Source organism: Nomascus leucogenys, chromosome 2 (assembly GCF_006542625.1).
Source record: "Nomascus leucogenys isolate Asia chromosome 2, Asia_NLE_v1, whole genome shotgun sequence".
NCBI classification, from domain to species: Eukaryota; Metazoa; Chordata; class Mammalia; order Primates; family Hylobatidae; genus Nomascus; species Nomascus leucogenys.
In genome coordinates this window covers 10,874,154-10,899,977 of record NC_044382.1, presented here as the reverse complement: position 1 = coordinate 10,899,977, position 25,824 = coordinate 10,874,154, and the positions used below count along the sequence as shown (strand labels likewise).

Genomic DNA, 25,824 nt, shown 5'->3' with positions numbered 1-25,824 from the left:
TTGATTGACTTGCAGTAGATTGCCTGGTACAAGAGGCAAAAGGAAGTGGAGAGAAAAATGGCAATCAGCACCAAATGTTTCACATGTTGATTGACAAGCACCAGAGATGTGCTAGAGTAAGATAAATTGGCCAACAGGGCCCATCTTGACAGCTCTTGAGATGGGAAAATTGTTCTTGTTAATTTGCTGCAGGAACCTTGTCGTTTATGGAAAGTGCACGTGAGTGTCTCCTAATTGTGCAAACAAAGTTCAGATTCCTTCACAGCTTTGTTGTGTTATTGGGTTTGGTAATTCTTTGGTCTGAATCACCAGGATGCATTTGTAAATGGCTTTTAAATTGGGGGAGAAAAGGGGAAGTGGTGCACCTGCTATAAGCTGGCATTTTCAACTGAAATATAGCAAATTACTTGGTGGACATTTTCCATTTAACAATAGATTCCAGACAAACTCATGTGCATAAGCTCTCCTTCCATCTGTCTGCTGTGATTCTCTCCTGCCATACTGGATCTAATTGGCTTTATCTCAATGAAGGTTTGAGTTTGGGGGTTTTCAGGTATGTAAATTTTATTTTAGGAGTTTGGTAGTGGCCAGAAAAAAAAAAAATCCTTCATAGACTTTTCTATCTTCGCCCCTTCAGTATTTCTATCTTTCTCTTTTAGTCTTCTCCTAACACTTCTCTAATATCCTCCTTCCTCCTCCTTCTCCCTCTCTCCCTGTATGCTGAATTAGTGAATGTCTGTTATCACCCAGGTACCTCTTTACACCTCTCTTTATAAGATGAACTGTATTATGGACCAGACTGCCAAGGAGACCCATCCAGAAGCCAATGTTCAGTCTTGTTTGTCATTTTTTCAAAATTAGGTAAAAACACATTTTCATTTAGGGTATAATTTAAATTAAAGCATTGTCACTGACTTTTTTTGTTTTAATGTTTTACAAGTAGAAGCCCTCACCATCATTATTACCCCTTCCCCCCAGTCCCCTCCTCCCCCCACCACACACACACACACACACACACACACAACACAGCCCCACTCTCTCGCTCTGAATTTTTCAGACCATTAGTGCATTCTTGTTTGGGCAGGAATGGAAAGGTATTTATTTTCATTTAAATGGGCTGTATGAAAAATAAATCTTAACTTCCGAGACCTGTTCTTAATCACCTTCATTAATGTCGCAGCTCAGAACAACGCATCACTTTCCCAGTGTCTAAGAGGAAGGTCCAGACTCAAAAATATTCACGATTTCCATACTACTTTGTGCAGACCCCTTTAACATTAACTTGTTCCAGTGTTGGGCAGGTCACACGGATGCTTAAAGCAGCTGGCATAGGGAATAAAATAGGGGAATAGTGGGGGAATATGTACCCCACTGAAGGCATTCAGTGTCATAACTACAGACAGACAAATAGACAGACAGAATATTGTAGAAGCTTTAGAGCTGTAGGGTTTGTGATCCCCGGCCTAGACTTACCGTTCTTAACCTGTTTTCAAAAACACTCTTCCCTGATTATCTCATTTTGTCTTCAAAATAGCCCTGGAAAGTAGGTGCATGAGAATCCATTTTCCCCATTTCACATTGAAAACAGAAGCATCAAAAAGTCAACTAAACTTGTTAGATGGAGGCAGGGAAAGGAACCTGGACAGCTGGCCCGACTGCTCCTACAGTGACCTTTCCACTTAGCATTCTCTCATCCACCTGATGTCACTCGGCAGCTCCTTCCAACCTCATCCTTCACCCCATCTTCTTCACAATGCCCAACTCTAAAATCACCTTCTCTCTCCTGTTGTCATTGACCTCACCTTCCCTAGGCAGAGTTCACTGCACCCTCTTCCGGGTTGCCATGTCCCTGAAAGCAGGTCCCTTTCATAGTAGCTACCAGGTTGACAATGCAGCCACCTATTTACATGTCTGTCTCCCTCACTGAAGTGTGAATTCCTCAAGGACACAGACTGTGTCTGGTTCCATGTCACTTTCCTTGTGTCTGGCACTGCTCCTGCCACGTAGTCAGCCCCCAGTGAATGTTGGTTGAATGAATTTGAAGTGTTAGTATACACACACTACAACACAACTTAGAAAAGTGTTCAGTCCAGAGTTCCCATCCTAAATTTCTTCTCCATCTGCATGGATTCACGGTGCCTGAATGGCAAGTCATTTCATTTCGGAATTATCCTGAATCAGAAAAGAGAAGGCAAGAGAAGCTCTGGCCGTCAGCAGCATGTGGATTGCTAGAAAATGTTTATCCCCAGGAAGCCTAGAAGTGCTGGGGAGTCTTTTTTAGAATGCTCAGGTGTTGCTTCTGTGATGCCAAGAATCTTCTAAAAGGTTGAGATGAAACCACAGAGAAAAATGCTTCAGTGTTTCAATAACATTGAAAATTTAAATGCTAGAATATTTTAGGTTTCTTTGATTTACAAATTAATACCCCCAAATATGTATATAAACATTCCCAAGGCTGAGGTTCACCAAGGACCAATTTATTGAACAAGAAAGCCTCTTTGGATTCTCCTTAAGTGGCACCTTTTGGTTCACATAAATAAACTTGGCTTCCCCTCTTCTACCTCCTCTGAAACAGGTTATGTGAATTGAAACCACAGAATCATATTCCAAAGATCATTGTGCATTATCCTGAGGACAGGAAGGGCACATCATCAGAGAATCTCACTTTTGGACTGGACCACAGCAGTCATTTCGATTTATTTATTTATTTATTTATTGGAAATGGGATCTCATTCTGTCACCCAGGCTGGAGTGTAGTGGCATGATCATGGCTCACTGCAGCTTCAACCTCCTGGGCTCAAGCCATCCTCCCACCTCAGCTTCCCAAGTAGCTACAAGTATGCACCACCATGCCTGGCTACTTTTTAAAAATGTTTTGTAGAGGTAGAGTCTCACTATGTTGCCCATGTTGATCTTGAACTCCTGGGCTCAAGCGATCCTCTTGCCTTAGACTCCCAAAATGCTGGGATTACAGGCATGAGCCACCATGCCCTGCCTCACCCTATCTTTATCCCACATAAATATCTTTTCTAACATCCTCTCTAAGGGCCATCTAACATCTGCTTAAATGCCTCCACCCACAGTGAACTCACTTCCACACAAGAAAGCCCATTTCATTTGTGTACTGATCAAATCACTAGAAAATCTACCATTCTATTAACCCAAACTCATTTTTTCTATCACTTCTATTCCTTGGTCTCTGTTATGCCCTCTGCAAATAAACAAATCAAATGCCAACCTCCTTGCACAGGACTGGACTGCATAGCCTGGATTGAACCTTCGCCTGTACACACAAGACCCTGTCTGTCCAAGTCTCCAATTCTCCTGAGAATCCTAGATTCCTTCAGACCTTCACCTCACTGAAAGTTAGCGCATCTCCACCATTTGCCCATTTACTTCTGAACACCTTCAATACAGATGTTCATTTTGAAATGTTACTGTATCTATGAGTATGTTCTGACTAAATCTCAGAGCAAAACTGGAAGAAGTACAGCTTCTTTTCATTAGAACTTTGACTTCTATTCGTGGTTTATTTGGGCCAAACATATTAATCTGTGTCTCATGCAGAGATTATACTGATATAAAACTCCAAAGCTTTTTTTTTATATTTGCTTCCGTTCAGTCATATTTTCCCATCTACTACTAATAGTTTTATTTTTCTTTTAACCTAAGTGCAACACTTTACACTTACCCTTTAGATTTCAGTTTGGGTAATTTGGACATATTTGGATCTTTATTATTTTCCAGAATATATGTTCATTCTTCTAGCTTTATGTTCCCTACAGATAAGATGACCATTTCTATCCTTTTTTGTTTCTCAACATACATACTGAGCATGCCCAGTAACAGAGCCCTGTGGTACATCATTAGGAACATGTAGAGAAATAGACTTCAGTGGGCTGCAATGAATGGCTGAGTAGGTCATGAGAGCTGAGTGGATCATGAGAACTGAATGGGTCATGAGAGTTCTTCAAAGTGTTAAATAGTAAGTGCATAATAGAGTTGCCATAGATCTTACCCTTCAATTGAAAACCCAAGTGTCCATAATGATCAGCTAGGCTATATGAACGAATGAAATAAGAGGGCATGGTGGGGCTTGTGGTAAAATGGGGAGTGCATATGTAAATCAAAGCCACTGAAATTCAATTAAAAGAAAAAACACTGTTTTGGGCAAATATATATATATAAAACATAGTATATATTTTGTATATGTATATATATATCTTTATATATACACACACATATATCTATATGCCAAATGAGGCCAGTGGGCTGCCACAGGGCCAGCTCTGCTCCAGAGAGCAGCATTGGAACCAAGGAATTGACTTGTATGTTTCTACTATGTAGACCCATCCTCTTAATGATTTCTCGGACAGTAATTGCTAAAAAGCTACTGCTCTAAGCACTTTTTCTCCTTGGGTAGTTGTTGAGACATTGGTTCACTCTCTGGTGACTTTTTTCCAGAGCTGACAGTGTCAATGTTATTTCCATTTATGGTTGATTTAAAAACTCTCAGAGTGGTTGGTTTCCTTGACGAAAAACTTGGGAGGCTAAACACCTTCCCCACTTCTACCCCTTTCCCAACCCCTTGCTATGGGTGATCCTGACACTAGATTAGGTGGACCACTTAAAGCGGGCTTGTTTTTTGTTGTTGTTTTTTGTTTTTTTGTGGTTTTTTTGGCCACATTGTATATTGTGTTAGTTTCCTATTGCTGGTGTAACAGATTACCACAAACTTGGTGGCTTAAGACAATGAAAATGGATTATCTATCTTACAGTTCTCTAAGTGAGAAGTCTAAAAGCAGTCTCAATGGAATAAAATCAAGGTATCAACAGGACAGCATTTCTTCTGGGGACACCATGGGGGAATCTATTTCCTTGCCTTTTCTGGCTTTTATAACCTGCCTGCATTCTTTGGTTCATGGCCCCTTCTTCATATTACTCTAACATCTGCTTCTGTGGTCACATCTCCTAGACCGCTAACCCTCCTGTCCCCCTCTTATCTCCTTATCTCAAGATCTTTAACTTATTACAGCTGCAAATTCCTTTTTACCATGTGCACTAACTACCAGAGACAGGAAAAAAAATAAAGAATTGTTTTTCCCACTCTCACCCTTCTGACACCTTATTCTGATGAAAAAATAAAATCCAATTATTTTTTCTCTCTCCACTCACACTCAACACACAGAACACTTCACTTCTGGTTACCATCGTGTTCAAGGGTTTCTGCCCACCAGCAACCAATCAGTTCTCCAGTGGACACCAGCTGGGTGTCCACTACTCCAATTCAGTTCTGACACTATCTACCTGGAGGTAGCATCAGATCCCACAGGTTAAGGGCTCAGTCCCTCAAGACTGCTCCCACTTTCAGATGTTAATCACAAGTCCCATGTTGTGACTTGTGCTTCTAAATGACCTGGTATAAATCAGAGGACCCATGACCCCTTCCTTGGGTTCTATTAATTTGCTAGGGGGATTCACAGAACTCAAGGAAATATTTTACCTACATTTTTACCTACATTTATCCATTTATTATAAAGGATTTTACAAAGGACACAGATGAACAGCCAGATAGAAGAGATGCATACGGCATGTAAGATGGAAGGGGTGTGGAGCTTCCATGCCTCTCCAAGTATGCCACCCTCCAGGAACTTCCACAGATTGAGCTATCCAGATGCTCCCCAAATCCTATTCGTTTTGTTTTTTAAGGAGGCCTCAGTGCAAAGGCAGGATTGATTGCATCATTGTCCATGGGTGATCAACTCAACCTTCAACTCCTCTCTCCTCGCTGGAGGATGGAGGATGGGCTGAAAGTCCCAACACTCTAATCATGCCTTGGTCTTCTGGTGACCAGCCCCCACATCCCAAAGCTATCAAGATGACCCCAGCCACCAGTCGTCTCATTAGAAGACAAAAGACATTAGAAGACAAAAGACACTCATAACTCCAGAGATACCAAGGATCTTAGGAATTGTATGCCAGGAAACAGGATATTTCACAATATCACAGTAACATGTTCACAGGGTCCAGGAATTAGAACATGGATGATTTGGGGACCATTACCGTGCACACCACATACTTTCTGAGCTACCACAAAGCCAGATTGAGAGAGGAAGCTCTCCACTCTGTAACCTTCATTCTAACAGGCCCTGTGAGGCTGTGGCAGAGTGGAGTGAGGGGATTCATTAAGGAAGGGGATTCCACTAGGACTTAGGTGTACCAGAACAGACTTGGGACTGTACTAGAATATAAGGTCGAGAGAGAAGACGTTGTTCAAAATTTAAATCCTCCCCTGTGTTCAAAATTTAAAGTGAGAAATTTTTAAATGAGAAAATTCCTTTCTTTCTCCCACATTTACCCCAGAGATGATGTAGCCCAGCTTCTGAGAGTAAGCAAAGCAATACATATGAAACAGGAAACGCTGGTAAATAACTTCCTGGGGACTACTCTGGAGGATGGGGGCTGCAAAGCTAATACTTTCTTGATATTTTAAGGGAAGCTCCTCTCCAAACCCCCTGGGCTGTGACAAGAAGGAAAGAAACCTGGACCCTCAACCAGTATCCAAGGGCTGCCTTCATTTTTTCCCCAATTAGCTTGCAAGGAGTTAATAGTAGCTCTGTAGTGCTGGATTCAGGGATTTGTGTGACGTAGATAAGGTTTGGCATTAAAAATTCTAAATAATTACAATTCTGAATTTTCTCGTGTTCATTCACGAAGCTGTAATCTTTCCCACCTAGTACTATCACACTTAGGGTGCATGAATCACTAATTATTGCCCTAATCCCAGGAGATAAATTTCTCCAAGGAACCCAGCAGCAAAGAGCAAAGCCTTGAAACCTACTTATGAAGAAATGTGTTGGCTCTCTTGTTTTTACTTCCCAACTTGGAAATTATGTTGATTGGAGTAAGTGGAAGCTTAACTTGGGGGTTGTTGATCTGTGTTATTGTCTGGGGGTGGTGGCGGAGGGGATAAACTGTGAGAGAGAGCCAATTTTATCTCAGTTTGTCCTCTGACTCATGAATTCTGAGTCCTGCAATGGAGTTTTTTGTCTTGCAAGAGAAGCTAGATTAATGCTTGTGTGCATAGTCATTGATTTTATGAAAAATCAGATTACAAGGGATAAATTTTGTATATATTTATGTATCCAGATTTATCGTAATCACCAAGGATTTTAAGCAAGACTTTTCATGGTTTCATGCACTATTGAAATATTTGGTAAGGTGAGAAAGATCTGTTATCCATATCCTTTCTAGATGTTATTCATCTTCTTGTTTTAAGGTATAAAAATTTTCCCTGAAAGCCTCTGATTTGGGCCTTGGATGTAACAATACCAGAGCCCGAGGGTAGACTTTTGACTATAAAGAATAAAAAAGTCCCAGGGCTTAAGCTTTGATTGAGGACATTTCTGTCTTTGTGGGAAACAGCAACAGAAAAAAGAAGTCCTGTAGCCAAGACTTGCTTGGTTTTTTCTGCTGAGGACAGCCAGAGATTCCTGCAGCTCTCTTGTTTGGGAGGAAGATGGGGAGGAAGAAACGGAAATAGGAACGCTGTGTTCCTCCATCTTCCCTTGATTTCTCCCATGTGAAAAAAAAAAGTAGCCAAGGAATTACTGTCTCTTTTAGGAATGTCTCAGACTGTCAGAATTACATCAATTGATACTGTCTTAATTTACCCTATAATTTTTTTAAAGGAAGAAAGATAATAATATCAGCTCTTTATTGCCTATGTCTGTACTATAGATGAAATGTGTCACACTCCTTAATTCTCTCCCACATTATCATATCTTTGATAAACTCAATAGAGAACCAGTAGGAGAGGATGCTTGAAATGGTTTTTAAATTATTTCAGAAAGGCTTCCAATTAAGCTATTGGGAAATATGTGTGTATATATATTTGTTAAAATTGTAGGTAGTTGACTCGCTTTTCAGAGTTTGTAAGGTTTTGCAAGCTTGAACCACTTAAGTCAAAAGTGGAACTAATAAAAGCACAATTGAACTTAATAGATTATGTCAAGATTTACAGTAACAAATTATTGTTTTTCAGCTATGAAGATATCATTAAGCATATGCCAAGCAATCAGCGCATGACTGTAATAGGTTCATGAAGGAAAAGCTTTTTCTAATCGTTTTCAGTGGTGTTTTTCCCAAGACAGCAACAGCTTTTATAAAATGATGGTTATATCTCCTCATTATGGAATCTAATCTCCCCAAAAGACATTCAGCAGCTGCAAAACGCTAGCATCTTTTAGTTGTAAATTGTTTTTTATTATTTATCCCTATTTAACTAAGGAAGAAACGGCCATCAGATGATTTAACAAGACAAGAATTTAGTAGTTTTAACATTTGACAGCACCCAATTGTTAGCCCATGCATTGATCTCTTTAGATCTTGGCTTAATGGTAATTGGTGTATTTTTGCTTTTATGTCTCTATATACTGTATAAGCTGAGTATGAGTCTTCTAGAAACCAAATCTGCATGATCAGCTTTTTTATATTTCTCTTTAACATGGGATTTGAAGTTGTGTGTACTCATAGAATTCAAGAAATTGCAGAATTAGACAAAAAGGAACACAACCATCCTAATGTGAGTCCAATTTTAATAGTGGGTATCATTGTGAGCTGGATTTGTTACCCACAAAGTGATAGAAGAAAGTCGGAAGATGGAAACCTCTGTTTGAGTGATTGGTATTATGATTTGCTGGTGTGCATCCCATCACAAACGAAGCTCTTCAGTGGGACACAATTTATGGTTCTTAAGAAAGTGATCGGGCTCGGCCAGGCGCGGTGGCTCACGTCTATAATCCCAGCACTTTGGGAGGCCGAGGCGGGCACATCACGAGGTCAGGAGATCAAGACCATCCTGGCTAACACGGTGAAACCCCGTCTCTACTAAAACAAAAAAAAAATTAGCCGGGCGTGATGGCGGGCACCTGTAGTCCCAGCTACTTGGGAGGCTGAGGCAGGAGAATGGAGTGAACCCGGGAGGCGGAGCTTGCAGTGAGCCAAGGTCGCACCACTGCACTCCAGCCTGGGCGATAGAGCGAGACTCCATCTCAAAAAAAAAGAAAGTGATCGGGCTCTATTTGAGACTGTTCTGTGGAATTTAAAAATAACATGGCACTAATGAGTTTTCAAATCACTCCATGGGTAGAACTCTCGTGAGACAACCAGCTAATTTAAATAAATAAGGTTCTATGACCTCGTGGGAGCTTACAGGGGTGAGACATCCATTTTAATCGAGGCTCAGTTTGAGAAGAAGAAATTTCACTCATAACATACTTTTAAGTGGATTGGCAGCAATGTGATTTTCTGGCGATGTTTCCTTTGTTGCTATTTTAATGCAAATGTTTATGTTTCTTTACAAGACTTGGCATATTTTACTGGAAAGGTTGAAGCAGTTTCTCCACCATTAATATGGCATGCCTTTCTAGAATGGTCACTCAGAACCAATTAAGCAACAATTTCATTCCATAGACTATTGCAATTTGCTTTTCACTTATTCTGTGCAGACTGAAGTTGTATATTCATGGACATCTCCCATGTAAGTTTTAGATTTTCCACTTTGTAGATGCAAATACTTCTTCCAGTTTTGTGATAAAATAACTCAACAACAGCAAAATTCAAATAAGACCAAAAAAGAAGTCTTACTAAGCTTTACATAAATAGCCGCTTCCCTATCATGAAAACAACGGGGAACATTGTACTGTTGTGAATCTACATTTCTACTTATTCAGTAATTGTACCCCTAGTGCTGTTTACCATTTCATTTGTATTATTTATATATCAACCAAAGGGTATGAACACTAAAAAATAATTTCACATCACCTATCTTCCATTTCTTTTTATTTTAAAAGCCCTGAAGATATAGTTCTCCTATAAATAATGATAAAAAGATGCTGTATTAATATTTCAGCAAAGATCTCCATCTACCCACATACTCACAAATAACATATTCTGTAATATATACACATACCCCTCCCTAAATTAACTGTGCCTGCGGCTTGCAAGAAAATCAGGTCAAGCTAAAGGAGAAATCAGAGAACAAGACCAAAATTAATTTACTACTCTGTACCACATGTGAATATGAGTTTGTAGGGGAAAAAAAGGGCTTATTTTTTGGATCATCTCTATCCTTGTATATGTTGAGCACTTTTAACTCTGAAATATATGCCATGTCTTCTTGCCTGGATGAAGGTGAAAGTTCAAACCTCTCAGCTTAGATTTTTATTAAATTTCATTAAGTCAGATAAAAGCAGCTGCCTACCTTGTCAGTTGTGTTCCAAAACATCTAAAAGCCCTTTTTGTACCTCTTTCTTCCTGGAGATAAAATTGTGAACACAACCATAATTTGCCTATCTGTCTGAGAAGGGTTTTCTAAGCAGCAATTGGCATCATTTTCAAATATTTGGAATGGTTTTCAACCCAGTTATGTCGTATATCTTATGCTATGTGTTAAAGCAAGCACATTGCATATATATGTAAATACAGTAGGAAGGATGCCCCTTTAAATACGTATATTCATGAACCATTTTGGGTTCCTTTCTCTCAAACCCACATTAACCCATCAGTCAAACATACTGCCATTACCTTCAAAATGCATCCAGATTCTGATCTTTGTCACTTTTGTCACTATCACCCTCATCCAAGACTCAGCCCCACTCATCTCTGACCTGGATTATTGCAACCACCGTCTAATGGGTCTCCCTGCTTTTGCCTCCCTTGGGTTTGTTCTTAACACAATAACAAAAGTGGCTTTGCTAAACCATATATAGTATCTTGTCACTCCTCCCTGAGAACCTTCTATCAGCTTTCTGTCTCACCCAGAGTAAAAGTCAAAGACCTTGCTGTGGCTTCTGAGGCCTCCCTCTTCTCCATCTCTCATTCCACTCCAGGCGCACTCACCTGCTTGCTGTTCCTAGAATATACCAAATGTGCAGCCAGCTCAGAGCCTGTGTTGGTGCTATTTCTTGTGCTTCCCCTAGACATCAGCATGGCTCCCTCTCTCACTTCCACCAGGTCCTGTTCAAATGTAATCTTAACTGGGAGGTCTTCCCTGATGACCTTATATTAAGTAGCACCCACCTCTTGACCTCTACTCTGCCATTCCCTACTCTCCTTACCTTTCTCTACTTTTCCCTTGAAAACACACACACATGTTGTGTTTACATATGCATATATGCATACATATATATGTTCGTATACATGTGTCTGTAAATGTATTTATTTATGTTTAATTTGCTGTTGTTTTTGCCATTATTTATGTGTTGATTGCCCCTTCTCTACCCTCCAGAATATAAGCTCCAAGAAGGAAAGGACTGTTTGCTTTTTACTTCATAACCCCAGTTTATATAATAGAGCCTGATATGTACTAGACACTCAAAGAATATGTGTCAAAAATATGGAAGGAGGAAGGAAGAAAGAGAGGAAGGAAGGAAGGAGGGAGGGAGGGAGGGAGGGAAGGGAAGGAGAAAGGAAAGAAGGGAGGGAGGGAGGGAAGAAGGAAAGAAGGAAGGAAGGGAGGGAGGGAATGAGGGAGGGAGGAAGGAAGGGAGGAAAGGAGGGAGGGAAGAAGGAAGGGAAGGAAGGAAGGAAGGAAAGAAGGAAGAAAGGGAGAGAGGGAGGGAGGGAAGGAATGAGGGAGGGAGGAAGGAAGGAAGAGAGGGAGGGATGGAGGGAGGGAGGGAATGAGGGAGGGAGGAAGGAAAGGAGGAAAGAAAGAAGGGAGGGAGGAAGGAGGGAAGGGAGGGAAGAAGGGAGGGATTGTTCAAGAATCTCTTTTCATGGCTGGTCTAGGAACTCTGATGGAAATTCCCTATTAGTCCTTTTATCTTCCACACAATCACTTATTTCGACTTCACTTAGGCTGGGTACAAACTATTTTAGTTTGGTACACATATGCCACCTCTTTGCTTAAATAAACAATGTGACCAGTTTTCTGGGATCATAGGAGAAATAAGTGGGAACACAGAGGCCACCATTCCCGTCTCTGCCTGGACATTGACCAGTCACCCCTCCTGCCCCCACTTTGCCAAATGAGCTGAGGAAATGCATCCTTACCTCCCAAGCAAACATTAATTACTGTTTGCACCACGCTTTGAGATCCACAGATGAAAGCAGTTGTAAAAGCAAAACGGGTTATTATGTTGGGAATGGTTATAGACTCATTTAGCTCTGGAAACCGATCAAGCAGGAATGTTGAATCATGAAACTAAGGTTGGCCAAATATTACACTTGTTATAATTAATTTGAGCTTAAGCGTCAACAAAGTGACATGTTTCCTTTAAATAAAGTTAAGTCCTCTAAGGATGTGTGAATCTATATGGATCTCGATTTTCAGCTGGGAACTGAAATATTTCAGATATGCAGATGCAGAAAAGCAAATGTGTCTCTGGTGGGGCTGGGTGAATATCTGGGCAGACTGCTTATTTTTGAGACATCTTATAAATAATCCTCTGTCTCCTTTTCCCTACGGGGCTGTGAGAGGAATGTTCACAAAATTATGGGGATTTAGGACTGGAACTGAATTTAAAGGGTCTACAATGCTACTTCCCACTGAATGCCAAAACATTGTCTACAGCCTTGCTGACAAGAGCCGCTCAAGACTGCTGAAATAATTTCTGGGATGAGGAGCTTGTTACTTTGCAAGGGTGCTGATTCTGATGTTGTTCAACAACTGTTGTTAGAAAGCTCTTTACATGTTTATCCATTTTTGTCAACAAATATTTATTAATCACTTTCTGTGCACATGTACTTTGTTAGGAGCTTTGGGATATGGAAAGATTAAAAACAATGCAGATTCCACAACCACCTAAAGCAATGCCCTGGCCTGGGAGAGAACCTGAAAGGTGGCAGTTATTCAATAGGTATGTGTTGATTGAATGAATGAAAGAGTAGATTACATTCTAGCAAGAATGATACAGCACGTGCCAAAGAAACCATGATACCAGGTGGAACATGTATAAAGGAGAGGTATAGATATATGCAAGATTTATCAAGCTGAATGTGGCTCTTTTTCTTAGCCAAATTCAGCTTGAATTTGGCTCTTTTTCCAAACCAGCTTATAAATGTCCATTCTGTTTTTCATAGGACATGGCTAAATTATTTGAGGATTGCTACAATGTCCTTTACCTCTCTTCCAGGGTTAAGAACTGCAGGGCCTCGAGTCTATTAAATTATTTCTAGTACACACATCAATCTGAATTTCTTCCCCTAGGCAGCTCAGTGCCTCAACTAGGCTCTTAAGAGGTCAGCCTAGAATGGAATAGACCAACCAATTCAGACGTGTTCATACAGGCATACAGTACATTGGGTCTCTCTTTCCTATGATCTGGACATGCTTCCCATACCATCTCATACTGCATATACTATTTGTTCGTGGAACCCTTCTTTCCTGGGACATGTTTGATCTTGAGAAAACCCAGTATTTCAAAGATCATAGTTTGGAAGATAAGAGTCTAATGTCATATGTGGGTTGGTTTTATTAGGGGGGAGGGGAGCAGAGTAATTATTTTACACATACTGCATTAAAATTATAGATTTGTAGTCCATTTATATGATTTTCTGTGAAGGCAGATTTTCTTCATCGTTATTTGAATTTTGGGTTTTCTGCTCATCCCCAAACTTAAGTACTGGAGAGGAGTGTTATCTAATAAATAGAGCCTTAGACTCAGGTCACTAACTTACTGTGTGGTCCAGAAAAAGCTGCATTCTCTTTCTGAATTACATTTTTGTAATCAACAAAGTGAAGTGGTTGATCAGAGATATTATCTAAGGTTCCCTCTAAAGCTAACATTCAATGTACTTTCTCCGTAGCTTTCTTTGACTTCATCTAGATCATTCTATGACTTTTGCTAATCTCAGGGACAGAGCTATCAACTAGAAAGCAGTTCTAAACAGAAGCATAGCAAAAGCAAGACACAGCAGGTCAACCTGTGCCCCATCTTCTAAGGCTTATTTAGCATGTCAGAACTGCAGAGACTGGGAAGAAAATGTGAGCTAAGAGCCCCAGCAGTCTTTGTTCTGCATCTGTACCATGTGGCAAGTCTTCATAAGAAGAGAAAGAAGCTGGGCATTTTTGCATGTGCAAACCAGTGCTGACATTTCTGTCACCTCACTTCTACCATGATGGGTTTTACAAGTTGCCCACATGAACATGTTTGTTCATGTCTGAAATGGCACATCATTGTATCGCCTCACATGCAAACTCCTCACTCACTTTAAGTCTTTCAGCATTTCTACCCTGGTTGGTAGTGGCTTCTTTCCTGGCAACTGTGATTATTTGAAAACAACGTCAAAATAAATCCTTTCTCATTTTCACCCCAGCAATCGCTCGCTTGGCTATGTTTATTTCAGGGTGTCTGCCCACATCTCTCTTTATTTACTGCTTCTCTCCTTTCTCTCTCTTCTCCATAGATTTTCTCATCCAATGCAAAATGTCCTCAAGAAGGTGGGCAAAGGCCTCTCAGGGTTGTAGGGGGTGGAAGGAGAAAGATCCAACCATTTCCTAGTGCACGATAATGTTTCAGTACCACGGAGAGCGGTGCCGGGTGTGGAGACCAGGGAAAAATCTGTTAGTCAGGCTTGCGGGTGGTTTTCAGGCACCATTTGGAGCCCCACAGGTAGTGGAAATGACAAACCTCTACAAAGAAGCTTTGCAGTAAGAACCGCTCTCCCCAGAGCCTAACAGCCAAGCCTAACATCGTCACATGCAAAGAACAGATTGCATCTGGGCCCGGGTGCCCGTCCTAATGTCAGCCCGCTTGGCATTTACCTTCCTTTCCCGGGCTGACCTATGAAGATGGGACAGGCTCTGGGGGCATTGTTCTAGCCATGCAAACGCTGTGGCCATTGTGTCAGCATGGAAGAGCTGCCGGTTTCTTTCCAGCTCAACACTGTAATTTTATCAACTCTGGCTCAGAGAAACCTATATTTATAATGCTAATTAGAAGGGCACACATTTAATTTGAGTGGAAGACTATTTGTATCTCGCTGAGCCTGATAGCACAGGGCTCAAGCGACAGCAGTCAGAGGCAAAGCAGGCCTTTCTCCCTTCTCCAAGTATTTGAAACAGGGCTTACTCTTGCCAAACAATTTCTCTGTTGGATTAAAAAGAGAGAGCGAGGGAGAGTGCTGAATATGCTGGAGCTCAGAAAACTTTGTGTTTATCTCCTGCCTGCATAATATATTTCTCTGTGCACTGAGAAAACATGCCTCTTATGTTATCTAATTGTTTCCTGACACATTTAGCAACATTTCACACTCTTTAAAGTGACATTAACATTGCTGACAGTGGAGGTATTTTCATTAGATCGGCTTTGAATTGTAGCCAGGATGCACTGCAGGTCTTCAAATAAATGTGAGGAAGGCATTATTTATGAAAATAAGAGACTTGGCCAACAGTGTCCTGTGGATGTGTATTAATTTTGCTGACTCTAGTCAATTTAGAGTATGTGTGTGTGTGTGTGTGTGTGCATATGTACATGCATTTGTGCACACACACACACACACACACACACACACACATAACAGCAACTTCTTGGGAGCCGAACTAAAACATCTGCATTATCCAGCATACCACTAGGCTCTGTGAGTATCATGGAAACTCCTAAAACATCTCTCCATCCACATCTTTTTAGCCATAACTAAGCAATGTGCTATTTCAGACAAAAGTCAGTCAGTTTGCACCCAATCCTGAGGATGAGTAGCCATGTGGCTCATGTATATAGGCAGCAAGATTATCACTCTCCCAGTGTAAAGTTAAATCCTCCTCCTTGTTTTCTCCCTTCATGCTTCTTTGTGCCCGAAGGCCATTTTTCTCATGTCTTCAGCTGTCTGCCTTGATGCATAGTTTTCCCCAGAGAGTGTCCTAAGTGAGCCTTCAGAGGACAGTACATTGCAAGCACCCGCCTCTGCGGGACCTGAAGAGAGACGTTTGGAGGTTCATTCTGACCTTGATGATGAAAGTAAGCCAGGCTTGCAGAAGGTGGGTAAGATGCAATTCGGGTTGTGAGTTTCTGCTAGGACACAACCTTACATGGAATCTCGACCCAATTGTTGATCTCCATACTTGTCATGAGAATAGAATAATATTTAGACATTCAAAGCTGAAGAAGAGGGCTCACTGCAGATTGTCTAGTCTTCTTGACACTGCTACCATTTCCAATCAGCCTTCCTGCCCTACCCTAGTTAAAATTACTCTTCTCTCTTTGCATCTCCAACATTGCAATGACTCTATGTGGCCACACAATGCATAATTAGAGAGCTCTGAGTTCGTATCTTGGCTTTGCCCATTACTTACTGTATAACCTTTGTCAAGTCCTGTGATCTCTTCAAAACAGTTTGCTCATCTGTAAAATAGGGATAATAATAGTAACTGCTAGACAGTATTGTTGGAAGGATTTCATAAATTACAAACCATTACGTGCTAAACATACTGCCTAAAACATTTGTGAGTGCTCAAGAAATGTTAGTAAATATTAGTCTCTTCCATGCCAATATGGGCCCTCTTGTGACTGCGACAGTGTCATCACATTTCTTTAAAGTACTGATGCTGCCCAGGCACAGTGGCTCACACCTGTAATCCCAGCACTCTGGGAGGCTGAGGCGGAGAATTGCCTGAGGTCAGGAGTTTGAGACCAGTCTGGCCAACATGGTGAAACCCTGTCTCTACTAAAAATACAAAAAAAAAAAAATTAGCCAGGTGTGGTGGCATGCGCCTGTAATCCCCGCTAATTGGGAGGCTGAGGCAGGGGAATTGCTTGAACCTGGGAGGTGGAGGTTGCAGTGAGCTGAGATTGTGCCACTGCACTCCAGCCTGGGTGACAGAGTGAGACTCTGTCTCTAAATAAATAAATAAATATTAAAAAAAATACTGGTGCTGTTATGTCATAGTACAATAAGATTGCATGTGTTAACTGAGGCCTGCAGAATGTAAGAAGTTTGTTGTGACAAGTAGCTAGCAGCTAGTAGCCACAATAAAGAACCCTGATCTCCTAATTCCTAGCCCAGTACTCTTCCTAACTGTACAGTAGTGGAGATTTTTCAGATACAAGGCAATGATGTTCGAATAATTGTTCAGGGAGGGTATAAATCAATGCATATGTTATCCATGTCCTGACATCTTCCTAACAACCTAGACCTAGTCCTACTCTCATTTACATTTTCAATTCTAATTTCACAACAATTTACATGTCTTTGAGGGGGAGCTTTTCATGCTTTATATTGGCTACTGGTGGGTAGACTCCCAAGGCATGTAATCTTTAGCATCTTATCAAGGACTATTCAATGAGGAACGGGTGGGGTACTGTGAGTGTGGGCAGCATAGAGATGAAATAGTTTGAGCATCTGCTGCCTAGAGTGCATGTTTTATCTTTGTGGTCCCTAAAGCACATAGCAAAACACAGATTTACAGTTGAGAACTGTTTGCTATCTGCAGACAAAGCCTTTAAAAAGGAAAGCTTCCAATAATGAGAATGAAAACAATTACCATTTGCAGAGTACTTCACCATTTGCAGTGCACTTTCATCTATGTTATTATTTAATCCTCAAAAAGTCCTATAAGGGGAATAGAACTCCTATCTCTTACCTTTTTTATGCATGATAATAACACATACCATTTAATTCAGAAAGTTTATAGAAGTGTCTCATTTAATACATTTAAAACTAGTGAAGTACGTTTCCACACATTTCGCTTACCTAGTAGTTGAACGCAGAAAAGTTAGATGACTTGCCCAAGGTCTCCCAGAGAATCAGTGGCAGAATCAAGATTTGATATTCAATCTGTTTCAATGCCAATCACATTGTTATATCAGCACTTGGTACTTTGTTATTATAAAACCTAATTAAATTCTCTGTGCAGTGTGGTATGAGGTCTAAAATCAGAAAACCTAGGTTCAAACTCTTCTTCCCAACGAACTTATCCCCTCTGCAGTTCACTTTCTTCATCTTTAAAATGGGAATAAGATTCTACAACCTACTCCCAAAGGGTTTGTGTGAGATTAAATATAATAATATGGGTAAAGGGCTTGGAAATAATACCTGGTGCCTCATAAGAGCTCAGTCAGTCTGAGCAATTGGCAGTATTATTGTTTCTATATACCAGGAACCACAAGAAGTGAACATAGAAATGAGTGAGATGAATTCCTTTGCATCGTGGAACATATGTTCGCTAAGGGAGCCTTTTGAAAATTGTTTCGGCATCGGCACACAGTTCCTTTTAATCTTTCTCTAGCAGTTTTCCCCCCAACTAAGCTCTTACAAAATAGATTCGAGAAGGGCAAGAAAACAGCTCAATGTATCTTCTGCATATTACTCAGCACAGACAGACAACTCAGTAAGTGACAGCATTGCCCACATAGTTTAGCACCTTCATCTGAAATTGTTGGATTGTCTTGGGTTACATTTCCCAAGTAGCTCCTGAAGGTGAGAAGCTTTCATAATTAGAGTGGAGAGTGGAATCAAATTTCTCTCTCTCTCTCTTTTGTTTTTTGTTTTTTTTTTTGTAGAGGAGTCTTGCTCTGCAGTCCAGGCCAGAGTGGCACAATCAGGGCTCACTGCAGCCTCGACCTCCTGGGCTCAAGTAGTCTTCCCACCTCAGCCCCCCAAGTAATTGGGAGCACAGGCGCACACCACCAAGCCTGGCTAATTTTTGCATTTTTTATAGAGATGGGATTTTGCCATGTTGCCCAGGCCGGTTTCAAACTCCTAGACTCAAGTGATCCTCCTGCCTTGGCCTCCCGAAGTGCTGGGATTATAGTCGTGAGCCACCATGCCCAGCCTGGAATCAAATTTTATACAACGGTTGCCTTCTGAAGTCTGAAAATTAACCAAAAAATGTGGTCACACTACCATGCCTGAAAAGCCCTTGCTTCTCTTGGAGACTGACACATTGTCACTTAATAAATCTAACAGCCAGTTTTTCCTCCAAGGAGCACCAAGTGAAGTAGTGGCTTAATATTCTAGGCCACTTGGTTAAGGAAAAAAACATACATTTAAATTCAGAATCAACTCTTCTTAGCAAGATACTTACACACTGAGAGAGACACCCAAAACCTAAGACAACAGCCATAGCAGCCAACAGTGAAGTGAATGCCATGGGTAGCTGATATACATCCATACATGCTGGTGGAGTAAATTGTTATAATCAGCCAATCATAGTGCTATTTATTATGTACAGGCTCTCTACTGGGTGCTAGGATACAAAGATGTGTATAGTGTACAATCTCTACCCAAAGTCACTTATAGTCTCATGAATCAGCCAGACATTTAGGCAAATACATAGGCTAACATGTAACAAAAGCAATGATGAAAGTATGTCCTGGGTACCAGTGAGTGAGGTGATCAGAAAAGACTTCTAAGGAAGGTTGTTCTTGAGATGAGTCTTTAGAAGGTCTTCAAAAGGTCTCTAGAAGGTCTTTGCCAGCCGGGCATGGTGGCTGACACCTGTAATCCCAGGACTTTGGGAGACCGAGGCAGGCGGATCACCTGAGGTCAGGAGTTCGAGAGCAGCCTGGCCAACATAGTGAAACTTCATCTGTACTAAAATACAAAAATTAGCTGGATGTGGTGGTGCATGCCTATAATCCTAGCTACTCAGGAGGCTGAGGCAGGAGAGTCTCTTGAACCCACGAGGCGGAGGCTGCAGTGAGCCAAGATGGCACCCCTGCACTCCAGCCTGGGTGACACAGTGAGACTCCATCTCACACACAAAAAAAAAAAAAAAAAAAAAAGAAAAGATATTTGCCAACAAAGAGAGAGCACCTTCCATGCACGGGGAGAGATATGAGAAGGGAATGATTCATATTTAAAAGGACGGTTGTTTCGGCGTGTTTAGAGCATAGGGAATGAGGGAGTCTGGCACAAGATAACATAGAGTTTAAACTATACTATAGGCAATGGAAAGCCTTGGGAAAGTTGAGAGAAGGAACATGACCTGAGCAAATGTGTGCATTCAGAAAAATGTTAGCTTTTGTATGAAGGGAAGGAACACAGTGAAGGATACCAGTAACTGGGAAGGTAGAACAACAGTCTAGACTATGCTGTCCAACATGGTAGCCACTAGCCGGATGTGACTATCTAAACGTCACTAAAACTTAATACAATCAAAAATTCAGTTTTTCAGTTGTACTAACCGCATTTCAAGTGTCCAGTAGCCACATGTATTAAACACTAGGGATGTAGAACATGCCCATCATCACAATAAGTTCTGCTGGACAGCGTCAATCTGGACAACTACACATGACCAACACAATAATGTTTTTCCCTTTGAGAGGATCTGGGAGATGTAATTAAGCTGTGTGTGTCAAGCAATTAGAAATCTGGTGAGAAGGTATTTGAGGATCCATTGCCTTTTGGAAAACAGTTGTGTCACTGCAGGTAGGGTGGGTTTGTGTCTTTGCAAGAGGAAGCTGCAAAGAAGCACTGCATTTCACCTCATGAAGATGAAAGAGCTAGCATTAGAAAATTACAGAAATTATTTTAAAAACAGACCCTACTCTCCATCTATAGCCTCATCTATATTTGACACTTTCTGAAGTGCAGTGCTGCCAGGAAGATGTGATATATAAGCATGCATGTTGTTGGTGAGATATTGAAACGACACCCAAATGCACAGGGTCTCAAACTGTGAAGCTAGTTCATGCTTGAGCTCCTCCTGCAAGAGGCCCTTTAACTGGGGCAGGTCCAACAGCATGCCACCCTTCCAATAAATTATGCATAAGAGCTTGTTCACAATTGGGATAGTTTTGCCAGGGCCATCTGAAAACGATTTGTTTTCAAGAAAATGCTTAACTGGGCTTTCGTGGGTTCAGTGAAGTGTGAGTGAAGAGGGCAATTAGGTCTTCCACTGTAAAAATAAAAACTTTAAGCGAGATGATGCGGAATAGAACAAACCCAGTCAGGCTGATATCGCCTCATTGAGAAGACATAAGAGGTCATAATGAAAATTCCTCAGGTGAGGTTAAATAACCTAAAACTGAGGTGGCACATTCTCCTCTGAATCTCCTGCCTCCATAAACGTCGCCCAACCCTCTCTTGTCAAACAGATCTCTCTCACCTCTGGGGAAAAGCATGCTGTAACTTCCCCCAGTGACAATTAGACTTGCTTTGAGGAAATTTTGCCTCTTTCTGACTTAAATACCCCAATGGTAGGTTAAGTTTATTTTCTTGGTGTTTTCTTGGGTAGGGGGAAAAGGCTGACTGAATCAAATGTTTTACTTTTAATATCTGTGCAATGCTTATAAACTGGAAAAAAGAGCAACTTAAAAATTGATCACATAACATAAAGTATACTTTCTAAAGCCATCACACGTGGTAACACAGGATTTCTCAACCTCAATACTATCAGTATTTGCCGCTGGATAATTCTTTGTTGTGGGAAATTGTCCTGTGCATTATAGGATATTTAGCAGCACCCCTGTCCCTACCCACCAGATGCCAGTAGCACCCCAACCAAAAAGTTCCCACACATTGCCAAATTTCTCCTAGGGAGCAGGATTGCCCCAGTGGAGAATGACTGAGCTAGTCTAACATTAGCACTAAATATTAGCAGCCTGCTATCAGAAATATAAAAGGTTAATATATTTATATAAATACATAATATGATATAAATATAAAATATAAATATTAGAAGTAAAATATAAATATATAATATATATCTGTATTTAAATTTTAAGATGCTGACCGGGTGCGGTGGCTCACACCGGTAATCCCAGCACTTTGGGAGGCTGAGGTGGGCAGATCACCTGAGGTCAGGAGTTCTGGACCAGCCTGGCCAACATGGTGAAACCCCGTCTCTACTAAAAATACAAATATTAGCCTGGTGTGATGGCGCGTGCCTGTAATCCCAGCTACTCAGGAGGCTGAGGCATGAGAATCACTTGAATTTACGAGGCAGAGGTTGCAGTAGCCGAGACTGCACCACTGCACTTCAGCCTGAGTGACAGAGAGTGAGATTCTGTCTAAAAAAAAAAAAAAAAAAAAAAAAAAAAAAAAAAAAAATTCAGATGCTATATTCGTTAGGGGTCATTTTGCATTCTGCAATAATGATTGAATACTATAGTCTCCCTACCTATGGTACAGTCATGTATACACAGCAGGTGCTTGTGAACCAGCTGGAACCAGTAAGCTAAAAGTCTCATTATTTCCATCTGGGTCTCTTGTCCCTACTGTCTGTCAAACACTGTTCTATGGGCTGTACATATAACATCTCCACTCTTCACAACAACATGTAGAGTAGGTGCTAATATCATCAGAGAGGCTCAGAGAGGTGAACTGAGTTGTTCAAACTCCCAAATAATAGAGTAAGTGGAAGGACTCTGAATTCTGTGTTCTCTCCATTCCTTCCTTGGGCTTTGGAGGAAGATAAAACTGGATGGGTTACAAAGTTGGGGATGAATTACACAGCACAGAGACAGAAATAAGGCAGGTATGAAGGGAGAAATAAACATTTGTAAAAGACAATTAGGTATTACATCTGTTGGAGCCCAGAGTTTTATTTGGAGCAGGGTAGAAAATGAGAATGGGTTGGGTTTGCTTGATGAAACCAACGCATACGTGAATTTGAGTGTAAGGCGACTCTAGGTTAAGGAATAGCCCATTGTAGTTTATGGCAATACGCAAACCTGAGTTCAAATCGTGATTCTTACCTTTGGGTATGTTATTCACGTCCCAGAGTCTCTATACTTGTTGAACAACTGACAGTGTGGGACATAAGTGTGGAAGGGGCATAAGCAAAATCACTGAGGCTGGTGTTCAGCACATCAAATAGGCTGAACAGATAAATGTGCTTTGGCTTAACCCACTTTTCCAGTGGTGGTGAATGCGATGAGCTGGAGACAGAGAGTCTAGCCGGCATTGTTATCAGGGCACCTTGCAGCTTCTACGCTCGTAGGCCTGGCTGCCATGCCCCAGTGCTCCCTCAAAGCCCATGGTGAAGCCTTGGTGAAGAATATCTTGTCACACAGCCCTCTGAAAGCTGCACATGCAGAACTACGCAGACCTTGAAAAACCCGATGCACTTTCCTGAAAAATATTCTTATGGTCTTAATGGCAAGGAGAACCACGTTAAAAAAAAAATCATTAAAGGCAAACAAAAAGAGAGCAATATCTCAGGTATTGAAAATATTTTTATTTGCATAGAGATAATGTAAATTTTTCTTGCTTTTTGACCCCTTCAAAAATAGGGGCTTCACAAACCCCAAAGAGTTAGAGAAAAGTAGATACTTTGGTCAAGCATCTGAATAAATAGCAGATATTAGGAAATATCATTAGGACAACTGTTTAAATCCTCGTGCTTAAATGTAAGTCCTTTTGCAATACTTTAACACAAAAGCCATGTTTTTACTAAGTTCTTGAAGTCACAGAGGATTTTAAAGTTTTGACTCAAGTTCTTTTTTCTCTCCTTACAAATTATTTTTTTCTGTGTGAGTGGGGCACCATGGTTATTTCCAGGAAGAACCTTGTTTCTGCCCAGGATTAATTACCTCCTCTGGGATGACTTCTATTGCGCATTCCAGAAAAGGACTCATGAGTTTGGGATTCACATCTTATTCATTTGTTAGCACTTTTGTTTAATGTGGAACATAGTAAAATGAACTACTCAAGGCTTGGGCTTTGGAGTCAGATGACTTGGGTTCAAATCCCAGCTGTGCTCCCTGCTAACAGCATGATGTTAGGAAAGTCATTTCTACTAAGCCTCAGTTTCCTTACCTGTAAATGGGGAAGACAATCTTACTAAGTTCAGAGAAAAGTAGTGAATGTTAAAAGAATGTGTATATATATACATATATATTACTATATATATATATTACTAGAATACTTAGTACTTAGTTCTTGAAGTAAAGCAAAATATATATATATATCTACATATATGGTGATGAGGTCATTCAACTTATTATTTTGAATAAAATTATTCCTAGTACTTTTTTCGTTACTGTTATCTGAGCATGTCTCTTTGCTTCAACAAATATCCCGACATCTCATCGCTACATAAACCAATTATGCATTGCCTACACAGAACATTCTAATATCTGCTTGCCGTTAATCTGTTGAATAAAAAAGAACCCGTTGTTTTTTTAATTTTATTTTATTTTATTTTATTTTTTTATTATACTACAGGTTTTAGGGTACATGTGCACAATGTGCAGGTTTGTTACATATGTATCCATGTGCCATGTTGTTTTCCTGCACCCATTAACTCGTCATTTAGCATTAGGTATATCTCCTAATGCTGTCCCTCCCCCCTCCCCCCACCCCACAACAGTCCCCGGAGTGTGATGTTCCCCTTCCTGTGTCCATGAGTTCTCATTAGGAACCCATTGTTTTAAGTGAATTTTGGGAATTGATCTGCAACATGCCCTCTGTCATAAATTAGTGAATATATTAAAAAGGGTTGGGCAGAGCAGCAATTTCACTAATAATATTTACTGCTTTGGGGATGGAGAGGAGATTGTAGCCCTTTGGTCTTGGGGAACTAAGTCAGGATCCAAATCAACTTAAAGAGCAAAACGGTTCTGTAATTAAGACAGTGGGAGTTAGAGCACTATGGTTTCAACCACGGATTGTGTAGGATAAAGTTTTCAGGTATGACTGAAATGGGTGATGAGTGAGGACCTGGAGCATGGCTGTCAGATAAGCACTGTGATCTGCTACCTCTCCCCACTCCATGTCCATGAAATTTCTAATTGATTATTTCACTGTTTCCCACCGAATCCAGGGCTTCCTCACAGTCCTTCTCAACACAGCATTCCACACAGCCACTACCAGTCTATGAGAGTTAGCACAAAACTGGCTATCAGTACTTTAAACAGGAAAAAAAAAAAATTCATGAGTTCAAACTATCACTAAATTGTATTCATTAGGAAACAGATAAATTAGAAAAAGTTGGATTAGTCCCCATATTTAAGGTCATGGTTAATCCAATCACACAGATAATTAGTTTGACTTTGATTTACATGGGGATCTTGAAAAACACGTACACACACACCCACACATACACAAGACCATATGAGTTTAATGAAAGACATATTGCTGCCTTTGCCTGTTTCCCTTCATTTTTTAACAGATCAGTTGAACCTGGTTTTCTGTTCATTTGCTGGAGACTCTATACTCATTCAAAATGGAACTTTCGACATAGTTGGAGAGTCCAGGGGCTTCAGTAGTACATAAAGTGGGAACCAGGTGAATGCCTATCACCTGGTTACCTGCCCATGCCACACTGAGCATTTCTGTAAGAAATCAAAATTTATAAAGTGAGCCTATAGAAGTTTCAGTTTTCTCCCCTGTACTTTGGAACCTGTTTGTGTCTGTACAGATGGTCTCTGTCAGTTGAAATAGTCAGGGGGGAAAATGTAGCATAAGTGAACAAAATTAGCAAATGACATAGCAAACAGAAAACAGCATACCAGGGCTGGCATAGTGGCTCACTCCTGTAATTCTAGCACTTTGGGAGGCTGAGGCAGGTGGAGGCTTGAGTTCAGGAGTTCGAGACAAGCCTGGGCAACATAGTGAAATTCCTTCTATACAAAAATTAGCCAGGCATAGTGGCTTGCATCTGTAATCCCAGCTACTTGTGGGACTGAGGTGAAGTGGATGTTGCAGTGAGCCGAGATCACGCCACTGCGCTCCAGCGTGGGCAACAGGCAAGACCATGTCAAAAAAGAAAAAAAGAAAGAAAAGGAAAGAGAGAAAGAAAGAGAGAAAGAGAGAGAGAGGAAGAGAGGAAGAGAAGGAAGGAAGGAAGGAAGGAAGGAAGGAAGGAAGGAAGGAAGGAAGGATGGAAGGAAGGAAGGAAGGAAGGAAGGAAGGAAAGGAGGGAGGGAGGGAGGG

At 40.8% G+C, this 25,824-nt stretch overlaps 1 protein-coding gene across 9 annotated transcripts in view; it reads left to right on the top strand.

Annotated features, from left to right (window-relative positions):
• Nucleotides 1-25,824, top strand: part of TENM2 (teneurin transmembrane protein 2) — a 1,389,831-nt gene that overhangs the window by 968,883 nt on the left and 395,124 nt on the right. Inside the window, exon 1 of one of the 9 annotated variants that reach the window (XM_030825373.1) lies at nt 15,823-15,986. The exons of the other annotated variants lie outside the window; for them this stretch is intronic. The gene's annotated coding sequence lies outside the window, so the exon portion shown is untranslated. Of the gene's footprint in view, nt 1-15,822; nt 15,987-25,824 lie in introns of those variants that run through there. 9 annotated transcript variants of the gene reach the window in all.